At 33.0% G+C, this 18,079-nt stretch overlaps 1 protein-coding gene across 1 annotated transcript in view; it reads right to left on the bottom strand.

Annotated features, from left to right (window-relative positions):
* FOXP2 (forkhead box P2) overlaps window positions 1-18,079 on the bottom strand; it is a 282,742-nt gene that overhangs the window by 150,844 nt on the left and 113,819 nt on the right.

The following is an 18,079-nucleotide window of genomic DNA, read 5'->3' as shown; positions in this document are numbered from 1 at the left end:
ACTGACAGCGCATTAAGGACTATGAATTGCTGGGTATATAACCTGGAGCTCCCACATGTAAAACATGCACTTAGTCTCTTGAGTCTTTATTGAGTATTTATCTTTATTAAAACAGAATGCATTACTTTATTTTTAGTAATGCATAAAATAAATTTTTACTATCTTTGATATGTGATTTTAATATAAGTAAATTATCAAGATTTATTTCTTCCTTTCTTGCCAATTTGGGTAAACTCCCATTGTGAAAGTCTCACCTCTTTTACTTCTTGTAATCTCTACCACATTAATAATGATTCTTAGACTTGTTTCCACTCTTTACTATTCTTATTAGACTCAGAAACATAGTTCTAAACAAAACTTAAAGATATAAATTTAAATAGAGCTTCTGATACCATAAAAATAAAATAATTTAATCTCCTTAGTCTGTAAATGATACTTGATTCCCTAATACTCAGAGAAATGAAAACCCAAATTTATTCTGTAGAACATTCTAAAAGCCTTAACTGTCAAGAAAGCATTTCTTAAAATTCACCCCCATTCCTAAAGAACTGCATTTTATTTAAAGCAACTTAGAAGAATAGTTATAATACCAAGTTTTTATCTAGCCAGATTGTCAACTCTCTGAGGATAGGAATATCTCTGAATTCCCAAAGGCACCTGCTTAGCAGAGTGTCTAGCATGTTGGAGGGCATTTAGTTATGTTCTTTGATGGATTGATTGACTGAAGACACTAGCTTCAAATGGAAATGCTGTAAACCAATTTTAAAATTTTACTGCCATTGTTTTAGCTCGTGAGTTTTTTGCACTGGAGCATGATAATCATTTGCTTCCTAAGAAATTATATTAAGTAGGCCTTTCACAGCTTATTTCTACACTTCTCTATAACTTTTTTTATTAATTAAATTTCTGCTTGACTTAGAATAGCAAGCAAAAATAAAGAAACAATAATTACAATTACTTTCTTTAGATTAGAAATATTTGTTATTATTGAATGAGCTGTCAATTAACATAATCATGGCAGTAACTTAAGATGTGGTCTTACATTATGTTCTTTTCAAAAAATTTATTATATTAAAACCATTGTAATTATGAAGTCCTTCATAATTGGATATCAGACATAATGATGAAACAGGGCCAATCCCACCACTAGTGTCGACCCTCCACCAATGTTCTCAGAGTGCATCTTATACTACCAATTGCAAAGTATTTGCTGTTCTCCCCGACTATGCTGAACTTCCTGGTATAATATTCGTAAATGTAAGTAATAAAAATAAAATGAAGATAAAAAGAGCAGTTTTTTAAATCTAACAAAATCTTTTAAAAATCACAAATTTAGTATGCAGATGGCTTATTTAACTCTATTTTTTTTACTTTTCAAGTTTATGAAGTATTTTTTAAAGAATTGTTAGTATAGTATCTCCATTGTTGTAAGGACAAAACTCAACTTTACGTACTCTAAAAACAAGACACTTTAAGAAGATGAATTCACATTAATCTTATTCTTGATAATTATTAGAAATCATGAAGGTGAGGTTATTAAAAATCATAATGCATTTGCAATACCTGAGATCCAAAGAAATGCCTAATTTAACTATTACAGTGCCCTGGATGAAGTTAGACAAGTAATAACCCAGATTTGATTAATTATTTGGGCAGAGCGCAGCACCAAGACCTCTTCTTATTCCCTTAGAATGGTCAAGTTTCACACAAGCAGAATTTAATATTACTCCGTTTTTTGTTTCTAGTCTCTTGTATATCCTTATATTAAGAATTCTTGTTTTGTTTGTTTGTTTGTTTGGGTCATACCCGGCAGTGCTCAAGGGTTACTCCTGGCTGGCAGGTGGATCATGTGAGATGCTGGGATACAAACTACCGTTCATCTTGCATCAGCTGTGTACAAGTTAAATGTCCTACCGCTGTGCTATTCTCCAGTCCCCATAATACAAATTCTTGAGGTTTTCAGATAACAATAGATGTAAGATGGTTACCTTGTTTGCAGCTGGCTATCACCACATATGGTCTTCCAAGCACCATCAATAGTTACCTACAAGCCAGAGCCAAGCCAGTGTAGGCCCTAAACACGCCTCACTGTGACCCAATGTCCCATCACTCAAAGCACAAAAATTCAACAGTGGAATGGGGTGGGGACATGTCTCTCAATCCTCGAGGTTTAACTGTTTACAAGGCTCAGGAGACAGGACATACAGTAGTTAGTCCTTATGTAAGTCAAGCACCTAAACTCCAGTGCTATCTCTCTGGTTTCAATTCTTGAGGTGATACTTTATTAATATAGAATATGAAATGGAATGGGAAATAAGTTATAAGACATAACTGTCACACAACCTTGGTCCTTGAGAAAGTTGCTTAACAGGGGGCTGGAGTGATAGTACAGAGGTAGGGTGCTTACCTTGCAAGCGGCAGACCTGAGACTAACCCGGGTTCAATACTCAGCATCTATAGTCTCCTGAACCTGCCAGGAACAATTTCTGAACACAGAGCCAGGAGTAACCCTGAGCACAGCTGAGTGTGCCCTCACCCCAAACAAAATATGATAAAGAAAGTTGATCAACATTTTTAGTTTTGTTTCCTCAAAAGCAAAATAGAGAGAATACCAACCAATTCTGTTTATTTGTGTTGTCCTTTTATTTTATTTTTTTTTAATTTATGGAGGGCAATTTTCTATTCAGTTACAACATATCTGCTACCTATCATACAGAAGAACCTTAGCTGACAATGGAGCTATATATGTGAGAGAACCGCATTTTTTTTCTTTTTTTTTTTTTTGGTTTTTGGTCCACACCTAGTGATGCTCAAGGGTTCCTCCTGAGCACTCAGAAATTACTCCTGGCTCGAGGGGGTGGGGGAGAGACCATATGGGACGCTGGGGGAATGAACCACGGTCTGTCCTAGGTTAGCACATACAAGGCAAACACCCTACCACCTGCGCCACTGTTTCAGCCCCTCAGAAATACATTTCTTTGTAACTCCTAAATTCTCACAAAACTATAAAACAATGGCAAAAAAAATGTTGAGAGGGGCTCCCTATGGATCCTGAGGATATTCCAAAGGAGTCACAGATAAAAAATCCTGGATATGCGGGGGGGGGGGGGTGTCATGGCATGAGACTAGGGGAGGAGAGTATGATAGGAAGGCCACAGAAAGAAAACAAGGCTGGAAGAAAGGCCCATAGTTAGAAAAGCAAATGAAAAACACTGGTGTAGCCTAACCTCAACTAAAGCTTTAGGAACAATTCTATTAGGCTAAAGTTGGAAAAAAATATTCATAACTCAGGATAATCATAACTCAAATAAAATAAACATAACTTAAACCCCATTCTATTTTTTATTTATTTTCTTGGATCACTTGCAGTGATAACTTGGCTCACCAAGTATCTGACTAAATATTTTAATTTCACTGTTTCTAGGAGGAAAATTTCTAGGAGAAACTTTTTCAAGTCCTCCAGTTATACTAGTACTTTATCTACAATAATCAAATAAAAATGGAACTGAAATTATTTAAAATTCAGCTTTCTCTTTTTGGGTGGTCACACCCTGCAATGCTCAGATTCATTTTCTATTCTGCACCCAGAAATTACTCCTGGCAGTGCATGTGGGAAGAAATGGGTTTCTGAAGACTGAACCTGGGCTGATCAAGTACAAGATAAATTCCCTATCAACTGTACTATGCTCCTACCCCATTAGTTTCTATCTTTTGAACTGAGATTGCGAAGGAATCAGGGGGTAAATAGTGAGTTGAGACAAGACGTGATGAAGTGATGTTGGCGTTGCATTGGTGAGTGAAGGACAGTGACACTGAATTTCTAAAACAGTAATATTAACATGATTATAAATTATAGTGCTAAAATAAAATAAATTAATAAATAAAATTTATCTCCAGCAGCGATTTTTTTCACTATTCTTTGGAAAACATTGTTTTCTAATGTGAAGTGTGTATTTGCATCGCTTGTTTAAAGTCTAGTGATTTTTTTGATGGGGGAATAAAATGATTATACCTGGCAGTGTTCAGGGTTTACACTTTGCTCTGGGCTCAGGGATCACTCCAGGTGATATGTGGGAGACCATATGTGCTGCCAGGGATTGACCCTGAAGAGATGATTACTCTCTCTGCTACCTTTTTGACCCTAAACTCTCCAGTAATTTCTTTCACTCTCATGCATATTCCACCAGTGTATTAATCCAGTTGCTTTATATTTTGGTAGGGATACTCAGTGAAGCTTGGAAATACAACAAGGGTCAGGAGCAAGAGGAATGCACTCTAAGATATGTAATGTATCCCAGACCCTTTCCATCTTGCTTTTATAGAAAATACTGGAATTGAAGAAACAATCCTGCTTAATGTATTTAATATTATATTGTGTTTTATTCCATATTGACTACATATGGAACCCTTAAAAACACATCTGTTGTATTTAAATATATCAAATTTAGGATAAACTGCCATAACTTAGTGATAGTCACAATAATACACAGGTGGTGTGTTTTTTATATTTACTTAAAAAAATAAAACAAATAAATAAAAACTCTTGCCACCAACATATCTCAAATTGTAAAATAACCTGGCCATGTGCCTCAGAGCTTCAGGTGTAGATATTAACTGTGATTTGGCCAGTTTTGTTTCTCTTCTTAAAACTCGCAGTCCCCTTTTCTACTATAAGTAAACAAACTTCGTTCAGTATAACAAAAGTAACTGTTTAAATATACTTGGCTTCACAGGCTCAGTGGAAGTTATGAGTGTCCCTGTAACACTGTTTTGCACAGTAGCAAGAAAACAAAAACCATTGTCAGAGTCTTTACTTCAGTTGCCACAAACTTATTTATATTTTCCCTTTAACTTTCTGTCTTCTGCTTACATCTTTCTGTCTGCAACATGGCTTTATGCCTTGAGAAAGGGAAGCAAAAGTGTGATAATGAAGATGAAAGCAACTTAGGGGAAGAACAGGTGACTTAATGAAACTTTGGTCTATTGTGGCATCCTTGAATTAACATATCCAACAATTTAGACTCCTGACAATGGAGTTCATGTTTCATGAGAAAAATATAGCTCTAATCATATTAGAACAGTTGAAAAGCTCCATATTTAATATAAGCATCACTTAGTGGAAATATCTCATATTCAGTGACTAAAGCAGTAGAAAATTAATTCACAATACACATATCAATAAATTATGTAGATGCCAATTTCTTGATGATATCTGATAAATTCTCACATCTCATTTGTAATCTTGTACTTTCCCAATATCAAGTCATTAAGCTGTCTTTTTATTTACAATTCCCTAATAAAAGTATCATTGATATTTAGTGGGGTTAGAAGATAATGAGTACAGAGCAATTAAGCAGTATTGCTTATATAGACTAAATAAATGGTAAATATATTAGACTAAATAGTAAATATATAGTAAATAAGTAGTAAATATATATTAAATAATAGTAAATATAAATATATTTACTATTAAATAGTAAATATATAAACTAAATAGATAGTAAATATATTAAAATCAGTAAAACATTTACGTGTAGAGTAAAAATTTTAAACCAAAAGACAGAAATGGGTAAAAAATAGGTAAAGATAAAAAGTTATCATATTCATAATTATTGTTAAAATATGTTGTATTTTTACCTATTAAAGAAAAGAATACATATAAAATGTTATTCATAAACAGAATGCCAAAAAGAGGAAAGACAAGCTATTTAAAATTGTAAAGGAGGCTGAGTAAAGTGAATACTGAATACTGTCATCTTTTCATATCCATGTATATTTATAAGTTTTTTTCTTAAAAATCAGAGAGGCTGATAAATGTCATACATTCATACTTGTTTTATCAGATTGCATACAGGTTATACCATAGTTATTCACATAAAAAAAGTACAATTCAATTTAATGGATTCAATTTAATTTTGCAAGTCAATTTTAGCATTTCCTATATACCAAACATTAGAAATGAAATGTAATCTCTGCCCTCCAAAGGCATATAGTCTAACACTGAGATAACGAAGTAGTCATATACTTAATGAATGTGATATAATCTATCTTTATAAATATCACATGTAGGGGCCGGGAAGGTGGCGCTAGAGGTAAGGTGTCTGCCTTACAAGCGCTAGCGTAGGACGGACCTCGGTTCGATCCCCCGGCGTCCCATATTGTCTCCCCAAGCCAGGGGCAATTTCTGAGCTCATAGCCAGGAGTAACCCCTGAGCGTCAAACGGGTGTGGCCCAAAAACCAAAATAAATAAATAAATAAATAAATAAATAAATAAATAAATAAATAAATAAATAAATATCACATGTAGATAATAAAAGTATGATACATCACTGGAAATACACAATATCATGAGAATTTTTAAGATTGGTATGGTGAAAATTTTATTTTTATTTGTAGTTAATATAATGTAATTACATTAATCTGGATGTAATATATGAGACAAGCAATCATATTTGTGAGCTAATAAGTAAATAGTATGTTCAAAAACATTAAAGATGATCCTATAGTTCTAAATTATAATTAAATGGTAGCACAATGTCAACCTGAAAAATTGATGGGCAGGGTAATTTTATATTTTTAGTAGGGTGGAGGAAGATAACACAACTAAAAGGCCTTACAAGTACAAATGTAAAATGGGTTAACAAAAAAAACAAAAACACATGGGTAAGGAGCTTGCCCTGCATGCAGTTAACCTAGGTTCTATATCCAGCACCACATATAGTTCCCTGAGCACTTCTATGATTAATCCCTAAGCATTGAACCAAGAGTTAGTCCTGAGAACAGCCAGGTGTGGTCTAGCTTCTCTTAGTTCCCCCACCAAAAATGAAACAAAAAAACAAACATTGATAAAAGTGAAAGAGATAAGTAAGGAGATAAAAATTTTATTTTGCCACAAACTGATCAGTGATGAAGTTCCCTAACAGGCAAAAAATTTAACAACAATAACAAAAACATATCTGTTGTCAAGGTGAAAAGAGAAACATGATAGGGTTATGGGCTATCAGTAGCCTATGGGATGCAAATACATAAAAAAGCCTACTATGTGCAATTCATGTAAATATTCTTATTAACCAGACACCGTTAGGAGTTTATAGTCAGTCAATACATATAGCAATAAAAGTCAGGACAGGAGCCTCAGAAACATTGGCGATTCAGAGTGGGTGGTGCATCTTATATATCTAAGCAGAGGCCAATGTAACTGAAAGCATGAGGCTCATGCTTTCAACAACGACGTTTAATAGGACTATCAAGGAAAAAGGCTGGGGTGGGCAGTTGGGGACACCCATGACTACAGAATATAGCATTAAAAAAGACAGAAAAAGAAATCAAGGGATTAGCAAGAAGCAGTTGATGGGAAGTAATGAAGTAATGAGGAAGTAAGGAGTAATGAGAGAGAGGGGTGTAGCCAGGGGTCAAGGACTCTACTATATCATTAGTATAGAGAAATGGTCTACCTCTGTATTCAAACTGCAGAGTCAACAATGCTAGAAGCAAGGAATCCAGACCACAACCACCAGACTTAAAAATATTTATGCATTTTATGGCTGAGACCCAACTATGAATATGTTTGTGACCATGATGTAAATAAAAAAATCATTATTAAAAAATAAAAACATTCCTATTAAGGAGACAAGCTCAGAACACTGGTGGTGATCTGGTGCAGGAACATTGTGTGCCTAAACCTCACCTATGCATAACTTTTGTAAATCAAGGTGTTTTAATACAAAATTCAAAAAAAAAAAAAGAAAAGAAAACGTGAAGGCTGCACAAAATAGTATTGATGAAAACATAAAGAGTCTATATATAAAAGAAGTATATATAAAAGAATTGCATATAAAAAATGGAACGTCTTTATGGAATGAAAGCAATGTGTCAGAACATCTAACAGTTTGACATGACTGCTCATATGACATGTAAAATGTGGTATATGAAGATGTGGCTCATTGATAGAGCATATGTGTACCTGGAAAGCATATGTGAGTTCCATCAAAGGCATTGGGAAGATAACTGAGTTGGTAAGGACAAGGTCACAAATCTAAGATAGCAGAAACTGATACTTTAAAAGAAATGTGGATTTACTTATGGTTTCTAATATGTAATATGGAGGTCAGATATAAGGTTCATATAAGAAGGTTAATCTTGGTAAAGAGAATATTGAATGAGGATATTATAACTAAGTTATATTTTATATTTCAACACCATGGTTACAAGTTATTTTCATATTACAGTTATTATTTTCCCACAGATAAAGTTGTTAATGATCGAGTAACAATCGTACAATGTACTACAACCTTCACCAGTGCAAAGTTATATTTTTAAATCAATAAGAGATCATAACTGACATTTTATGTGGAGAACTGATAGCAGTAAAAATGAAATCCTGACACTATTCTTGTAAGTGATCATGATAAAACTTCACTGAGAGGGAGATCTTAGGAATCCTGGTAGGGAGTCTTTCTAATCAGATTTTAAGACATGTAAACAAACAAGCAAAAATAATATAAGCCAGCAAAAGGGTACAGAAATGGTTATTAACTAATAGAAATATTACTTCAGAATAAAAAGAAAACTAAAATTGTCCTATTTCGGTAAGAAATTAGAATGCAAATCACATTTTAATTCTTAATCTATTTTTAACCTGCTTGGTTGTATGCTTGGCTTATAATGAAGAAATTGGATTCTTTATTTCATTTGCTTTCACAAAGCTGTTCCATTGAAGGATTTGTTATAGTTTTTCTGTGAGAAAACAGATTTTCTTATGTCAGCACATCCTAATGTTCAACATATTCCTTGATTTGTCACTTGAGAACGTGCAGTAGCACTAGCAGTAGAATATATCAAGGTAGCAGCTTTTACAGAAATACAAGTGTTAGAATTAAAAGTGTAAGAATTATATACTGTGCAAAGAAATTTTCTGATTTCTTAAAAAAAAAACTGCTCAACTACTAGGTACTACAAATTCTAGGCCTAAAGAGATACTAAAAATTAGCATGCTCAAACAATATCTTCTTCTAGAAATAATGTTTAAAGACTTTAGCCAAGCTAAATATTATATAAGACGTCAATTGTAATGAAGTCTAATCTCAGAATGTCCAGACCAAAGTATTCAGTGACTTACAGTCAAATAACATATTGACATATTAAAGGAACTCCCAGGAGTTCCTTTAAAAGAAACTTCCTTTTCATATCCAAGAATTAGCATTCCCCCTGGTCTTAAGAACATACCAGGCAACTTAAAAAGTACTTTGGGTAATCTACTAATGTCATTATAAAACATGATAATTAAGGATAAATGTACTAATGTTGAGTCTCAATTTAGTTTTGATTTGTTTTTCTTTGAGCCACACCAGGAGGTGCTTAGAGGTGACTCCTGGCTCTATACTCAGAAATCACTCCTAACATGCTCGGAGGACCAGATGGGATGCCAGGGACCTAACCTGGGTCCAATCCCAGATCAACTGCATGCAAACAAAAAGCTGTACCGCTGTGCAATTGCTCTGGCCCAAGTCTCAATTTTTTAAATAAAAAAATCTTCAAGGAACGTAGGGAAAACTTCTTTATTAACTCTGGATATTCCACATAAATAATAAATTGGAAGATCTAGAAGAGTGCAGCCTCAATATTCAATGATGCTGATAAAGGAGCTGATTACTTTTAAATTTCCCCCCAGATTTTCATTCCATTGTGTAATTCTTTAAGCTAAGAAACTGTACAAAGCATGCTGGTAGGTTGATCTAGTCTAGTATTTTGGCTGACACACAAAACCAACTTGTACTTTCATAATTTCCAGTAAAGCAAATATAATTTTCTTACTGTATTCTACCTGATCTCATTAAGGAGGTACAATTTGTAATCTAAAGCTTATTTTATTTATTTTCATTTACATTAACCAAGATACATATTTCATTGAAAGTTGTGAAACTGTTATATTCTTAATTTTGTACATGACAAAGCTAGCTTAATTTAGAATATGGACACAATTTAAGAAAACATATACTTCTCATCATAGTTTTTGTAAGTTTATTTGGAGAGAGGGTACACCTGGTGGTACTCAGAGCTAATTTTTTCTCTAAACACAAGGTCTCTTCATATTTTTTTATCGGAGAATTATTGAATTAAAAGTTAATGAAGATCTAGGATTAAGAACTTGTGAAGAAGGGTCTACTATGATTATTTTTCATAAATGTTTTCTTTCTCTTCTAATCAGAGAACACAATTTTTTGTCTTTAATAAACAACTATACCAAATCAAGTTTTTATTATGTATTATGCACTTTTTGGAAAAATAACTTAGTGTCTGCTAGAAACTAACTTCAAATCAAAAGACTTATAATGAATGATTTTTATCTTTATGTAGTTTCATAAATTTTGCTGAAAGAACAATTCATCATACTTCAAATGGTTTCAAATTCACTTGTTGAAATAATCATAATCAGCCCAGCCTATTACAAGGAATTCTATCTTGATTATTTCTTAACGAGTTTTCCAAAATATCTGAGAAAGCTTAACGAGTGAAGGAACCCTCTGACAGTGACTTTTAGAGTTACCAATATGCATCATTAACAAAAAGTTTCTACACAAATTTAAATGCTTATGTAAGTATTTACTTACAACCAGATCCTTCTAAGTGGCTGAAATATGCAAATATAGAACTTCTATCAATTAAAATTACGACATAAAATAGCATAAAAAATATAAAAAGTTGGGCCCGGAGAGATAGCACAGCGGTGTTTGCCTTGCAAGCAGCCGATCCAGGACCAAAGGTGGTTGGTTCGAATCCCGGTGTCCCATATGGTCCCCTGTGCCTGCCAGGAGCTATTTCTGAGCACACAGCCAGGAGTAACCCCTGAGCACCGCCGGGTGTGGCCCAAAAAAAAAAATATATATATAAAAAGTTATAAAGGATATTACTCCCTTGAGATTAAGTTTATTTAACAAGATTTGTTTATTTAACAAGACCAATAACATGGTGAAATAAAAAAAAGGATGATAAAGGAAGAAAGTATAGTAGAATGGTAATACTAGCAGAAAATCTTTAAGAAAATCAAGTAAAAATATATGATGGTAGGTATGTGTAGAATCCACAGGAGAAACAATGAAATTGTGTGCAGTAAATTTCCACCATTTGTCTTTAATCATGTACAGGCACTTTTCTTTACATTGCCATTTCAATTTAGCTTGTACAATATTTCCAAACATCTTCAGACAAAATTCAGTCTAAGTCCTAAATCCTATAGAGAGCTCCCTTAACAATATTAATCTTCCATTTCTTTCTCTCACTTTAGTTAAGATCATGTAGTCAAGGGAATATATGCTTAAAATACTAATGGATTACAAAAAGAAACAAATGTTTTCAAAGGGCTAAAGAAAAGAAAAATTTTACCACTCAAAAAGTGATTTTCATTCAGAAATAACTGATGGGAACTAAATATTCTTTGTGAAATATACATTTACTGGGGCCAGCGAGGTGGCACTAGAGGTAAGGTGTCTGCCTTGCAAGCGCTAACCAAGGAAGGACCGCGGTTCGATCCCCTTCGTCCCATATGGTCCCCCCAAGCCAGGGGCAATTTCTGAGTGCTTAGCCAGGAGTAAGTAACCCTTGAGCATCAAGTGGGTGTGGCCCCAAAATATATATATATATATATACATTTACTTATATATTTGAATTACTGAAATCTGAAAAGCAAAAATAAGTATAAAGTCTCCATTTCCATTTAATTGTCATGTAAAAGTAAGAACTTTCCCTATTCATTGTTGATCAGTTTAGTATTACCAATCCTAAAAGTTATTGGATAATAAAGAAGGGGATTATAAAATCACAGGTGTTGCAGTTACACACATCCAATATGACCTGTTACTTGTAATTAAGTCTTATTATCACCCAACTAACTCCCAAGTTCTGAGTACTTCACACAATGCTCAACTTAACTTGGCTGAACAAATATCTTCCTCCTAATCAAACTCCTTCACACTCTATGCTCAATAAAGTAATCATCATTCATCATTTCAGAAAATGTTTATGAAGCCCTTATTCTCAAAGCATTGTACTATCTAATAGAGTTGAGTAGGTAGGTATAGTAGAAAAACATCACATATATGTTTGTGTGTGGAAAATGAGAAGGATGTGTTCCTGAGGGACATAGTAGGAGGAAATACGATAGTAACATTTAAATTCTAAACTGAAGTAATATTAAAACCTAAGCATATTGAAAAGAAAACCTGAGGATTCTGAAAACTATTTCCTAGTAGAAGGAATCAAAATATAGAATATCATAACCCCAGATTAAATATTATTTTCCTAGAGAAGATGACAATGGAATATATTATACAATTGTCATAATAATTTATGTTAATAATGCTATATATTATTTAGATCTTCATAACAATACTGTAATGCGATATCATTCTTTTCATTGTAGAGATAGATAATGGACTTCAAGAAATTGGTGTTAATTCTGCTCAAATTCCTAGTAGAAAAGGCAAGTGTAGGCTTAAGATTCAAAAACATATGTTCTTTTTTCCTTCATCCTCATGTGTGGTTCATGTGCAAATTTTCTACTCAAATGAACCTAGCAAAAACTGGAGAGAATCTTAGACCCTCTTCCACAGGGTGTCAGCCTTGAGCAGCAGGTTACAGGTGGAAAATCATATTTAAAATTTTTTTTATTTTAGACCATTATTGTAAAACTACCTGTTTTATAAAAATTTTAATATTGTTCCAAGGAAATACCACACAGCCATTGCCTATCTTACAGTTTATAAATTAGACCCTTTAAACTTATAACAACACAATATATTCCTTGTATTTATTTTACATAAAGATATTTATGTAAAATACAAATATCAAAAATATACCATTTAGAATTTGTTTTAAGTTTTTTGCATTACAGTAAATTGTACTTAGACAATATTTCAAATTTCTTGATATTTTCAAAATATAGAAAAAAATTTATTCTAATTCTTACACAATGGAAATTTGAAATTACTATTGAAAAGTAATCAATTCCTTTATGTAATCTAGGTTTATTTAAATTATATCTTTAAAATATTTACTAAGTTGTGGAGATATAGTATAGATATAGGGCATTTGCCTTGCTCTTGGTTATGTAGGATTTGATCCCCAGAATTCCATACCACTCCAAGGATTCCCAGGATTAATTTCAGAATGCATAATCACTAGTTGTGGTCTAAAAATCAAATCAAAACAAAATAGTCAACACCCCCTAAAAATTTATCTATGTCCAAATTTATAACTGACAGTATTCTCTTCAAATATCGACTTACATATTTTTTCTCTTGATTTTCTAAAACATGAAATTTTAGAAATATTCGCTAACCTTTCTTCCTTCCTTCTATCCCTCCTCTCCCTCCTTCCCTCCTTTCTCCCTTCCTTCCCTCCTCCCTTCCTTCCTTCCCTCCTTCCTCCCTTCCTTCCTTCCTTCCTTCCTCCCTTCCTTCCTTCCTTCCTTCCTTCCTTCCTTCCTTCCTTCCTTCCTTCCTTCCTTCCTTCCTTCCTTCCTTCCTTCCTTCCTTCCTCCCTCCCTCCCTCCCTCCCTCCCTCCCTTCCTCCCTTCCTTCCCTCCTTCCTATCCTGTTTCTGTTTTGAAGCAACACCTGGCAGTATTCAGGACTTATTCCTAATTCTGTGCTCAGGGATTACTTCTGGTGTGATTTGGAGACCATATGTGATGCTGAGGATACTGCAACATTTTTTTTCTGTTGATGCTAATTTAAAAATTCTTTGAGGAGGGGACGGAGCGATAGCATAGTGGTATAGTATTTGCCATGCATGCGGCAGATCCAGGATGAACCTGGTTCGATCCTTGGTATCCTATATGGTCCCCTGAGCCAGGAGTGATTTCTGAGAGCATGGCCACAAGTAACCTCTGAGTGTCACTGGGTGTGGCCCTCAAACGAAAAATAAATAAAAAGTAAGTAAAAATTCTGGAGGAGGATCAGAGTGGTAGCACAGTGGTAGGGTGTTTGCCTTGCATGTGGATGACCCAGGACTGTTCAATCCCTAGCATCCCACATGGTCCCTGATTCAGGATTTCTGAGTGCAGAGCCAGAAGTAACCAACCTCTGAGTGCTCCCGGGTGTGGCCCACACACACACACACAAGCAAATATTCTGGAGGAAATTAGAGAAGAAAGGCAGACATTTACTTAATGCTACTAGATGATAGAATATATTAATGTAGATTAGTAGGAAAAAGCATAAGCTGAAATAATTTGTGTTGTCTATATTTATACTAAAATCAGGTGACCTAAGTAATAGAATAGAAGATAGGGTGTTTTTGTTTTGCCCAAGGGCTGACTTGAGTTCCATCTCCAGCCTCTCATATAGTCCCCCAAACTAAACATGAATGATGGATGAGTATAGAGCCAGGAGTAAGTTGGATGTGTCCTCCCAAAAATCTACTTATGAAATTATTACAAGGTACTTAAAAATGAAGCTGCTTTATATATTGTACAAATATTATCTGCTCTATATATTTCTTACACTCAGAAATTAATACTTTGATTCCAAAGCATTATTTTTGGTTGTAGTGAAGGATTAGTAAAATGCTTCATAATGGAACCAAACCATCAAACAAGAAAATACTTCATTTATAACTAAGATAAAAATTACATAGCTATTCCTGAAAAGTTAAGATGCTTATATTGACTTAAAATATTTAACCACAGAATCCGATATTCTGTCCATTTGCTAGTACTGTTTGTACATTTTAAGGACAATAACTTTCTATATTGTGTTACAAATTTGTGGCAGAGTGAGAATTAGACCCCTAATTTGATTCTTGTCTACTATTCCATTGATGAACTAATTAAGATGTAGTATAAAAATAATTTTAATTACATAATAATTAACCTACAACGAAGGAATTGATCACAATGCTATATACTAATATTCATCTAAGATAGCAAAGCAATGGCATTTACCTTAAATTTACGTCTCTGCTCTGCACAGCTGTTGAAGAACCACAAGTCTGTCTCATGGCTGTAAATGTAACAAGAACAATAATGCGAACAAATTTCATACCTAAACTAAATTAAGTAGATTTGTCATAGGCTAGAAAATTGATAATGTATTTTACAAAAAAAATGAAATCACAGATTATGGAAGTGTGTTTGTTTCCATATGCAAATAGGTGCATCTGTGTCTGAATTTACTCTTTAAAATATAAAATTCAGTTTCAAGAAATAACAAACATTATTAGTCTTCTTGGCTATCTTTTCCTCATCATGAACCACTAACTCTATATCAGGTTTAGAAAGAGTTTCAAGTATATATAAGTAATTATTAAAATTTTGCTAACCTTCAGCTGTTATCAGGTATGTTTTCATTTTCCTGAGATACATAATAAGAATGTAAAGAAGCAACATATGGAAATGCTTAGATTAATATCAACTTCTCTTTACATTACAATCTTTATATATATTATTCATCAACATGCCATCAATCAACATAGTACTACTGATTGGGCCTATACAATTGATATTCTATATAATGAATAGAATGTGTAAGCATACGTCAAATATATATATCCAGGTACTTAAAAATGGAAGTGAAATTATTACTACAATTGGTACTGAAGTTTGACAGATGTGATTTTTTTTTCCTTTCATTTTGTAGTAGACAAGCTAAAATCTATGCTCATCTGTAACACATAAGCCTGAAAATGTAAATAAAAAAGTAATAAGAGATAAACACCAATTTAGGAACAGACTGTACCACGTTACACTTCAAATTTGGCCACCATTTTCAACATAAATTCAGTTTAATATTACAAGAAACTGAATATTGTTCTTGTGACTTGTGCCATCATAAAGGATTGTCTAAAAATATACATTTTACTCCAAATTTTATAAAATGTTCTCTATAAAAATTTACTTAAAGTAAAATATCAATAAATACATTTTTGTTCTATAAAAATATAAAATTTTGTTCTGATAAACGGTGATTAGTTATAACACCATTTTGCTTTGCAAGCACAGATTTTTAAACTCTTGCAATTATCTTATGACTTTTAAAACAGTCCATACCAACTCAATCATGAAAGAATGCTCAAACTCTTCCTAAAGTAGAATAATATTGTAACTATTAAAACACTAATTCTAATAAATACTGTGACTAATAAAAGTTTTAAGGTTTTAATTCAATAACAAAATAATACAAAAATTCAATTTTCTTTAACATAAATGGCAAACATTATGATTCATGTTAAATAGCATTTGACAAATGCAAGTATGAATATTGTATAACATCCTCTTGGCAACATGTGTAAACTATGATAAAATGCTATGTTGTTTTTATTAGAACTTTAATCACAGTACATTCTAGTTGCTAAGCTTATCAAGCATTATAAGTACTAAAAACATAGGTTCCTATTTCTTAACTGCATCGTATACTTAGCAAACAGCTAGATCTTCATTAACTGCCTCTAAATTCTTGTTTAGAAAAGCAAATGTTCATTTTCTATTTTTATTATGTACTTTTATAATTTAGACTATGGGATATACAAGGAAAATCTGTAGTAATGGTTAGCAACTAAAATTGTTGTAAATAAAATAATTTTAAGTTCCCTTTAACACAAATGGGATGTCTTAAATTTTATTGGCTACATAAACAACAATGTCTTATCTTAGAGTTATTAATATTCCTGCATTATGTGCGGTTTTGTCAAGAAAGTATATATGAATTTTAGCTAAACAAAGTATCAAATATTGCCTTCAATAGAACCACATCAAGAAAGTAGAAAAACTGAGCCCAGTTATTCTTTCTAGAGATACCCTGGTAACCACAAGAAAAGAAACTTACTCTGGACTTAACTTTGAGAGGAAGGAACATCTACTTAGTCCACTTTGGCAAGAAACATAATTAAATAGATTAGGAAAATGTGTAGTGTTTTCAGATATTAAAATCAATGAACACTACCCCCACCTTTGTCTAAAGCCACATTGACATCTAAACCTCATTCAGTGACCCAACAGTAAAACAAAATTCCCACTTTGAAGTCATCCTGAGGATAAACACTTCATTGACTAATTTCTGTTACTTCTAAGAAATTTTTTTCCCTGTAAATGTATGGAGGTTTTTATCAAGTAAAATGTCTAAATAGAAATACTCCAGTAACTTTTTCCCCTCAAAAAGGGGAATGATGGTGAAGAAAGCATGTCACTACAGAATTCTTGATAAGTTAAAGCAAAAGAAAGTGAAACTTATTTTAAAAGAAAATATATTATAATGAATCTCAAACTCAGGCTGCTATGACAGGATTTTTGTTTGCAATCATGGAAGACAGTTGTAATTTAGTACATTCCCTATACCCCAGTATATATTTCCTCTTCCCATCCCTGGCCCACCCCCTCCTTCAAAAATGTGTTTCCAAGAAAATATATCCTCATCTCAAATTTGTCTAGGGACCACTAATTTAATCCAGTCTTTATGTAATAAGTAGTTTCTGGATCGTGTAGATCAGTAGCCTATAATTCTATGTCATACAAACTAAGCTTTAGAAGTTCATCATGCAAGACTGAGTTACTAACATCTGGGGGTACAAATGAAAACTAAAACAAACAGCTAGACCATGATAAAGAATTTTGTTTTGTTAAAGCAATAGAAAGATGCTTCCTTATATTTACATTAAACTCGCCTTACTGGATATGTCTATGACACATGATTCAGAAAAAAAGTATTGCTTATTATTCAACAGAACTGAGATATAGTTTGTAAACTGTTTTATTCAACTCCAAATTCTACCTTTCAAACATTTCTAAAATACAGGCTTAAAATGTTTCTCTCCACCACACAATGTCCAATATATTTAGTTTAGGTCTCTACAAAACAATGACTGTATTATGTAAAAAAAGTTATTTTAAAAGATTTACATACTATCACTTTCATAGGACAAACACCATAAGGACAACAAAGTAAAGAATGTGTTTTTATAACTGTGGCAACAGCAATAACTTCTTGGCAAACTCAAACAGCTTTTTTGGCAACCTAGTACATTTTCTGTATTTGTCACTTGGATACAACTGTAGAAGGTTGTCTTAGAATGCTTTGTTTTGTTACA

The sequence above is a fragment of the Suncus etruscus genome, chromosome 1 (assembly GCF_024139225.1).
Source record: "Suncus etruscus isolate mSunEtr1 chromosome 1, mSunEtr1.pri.cur, whole genome shotgun sequence".
Lineage (NCBI taxonomy): Eukaryota > Metazoa > Chordata > Mammalia > Eulipotyphla > Soricidae > Suncus > Suncus etruscus.
The sequence above is the reverse complement of the archived record's forward strand: the minus strand, read 5'-3'. Positions and strand labels throughout refer to the sequence as shown.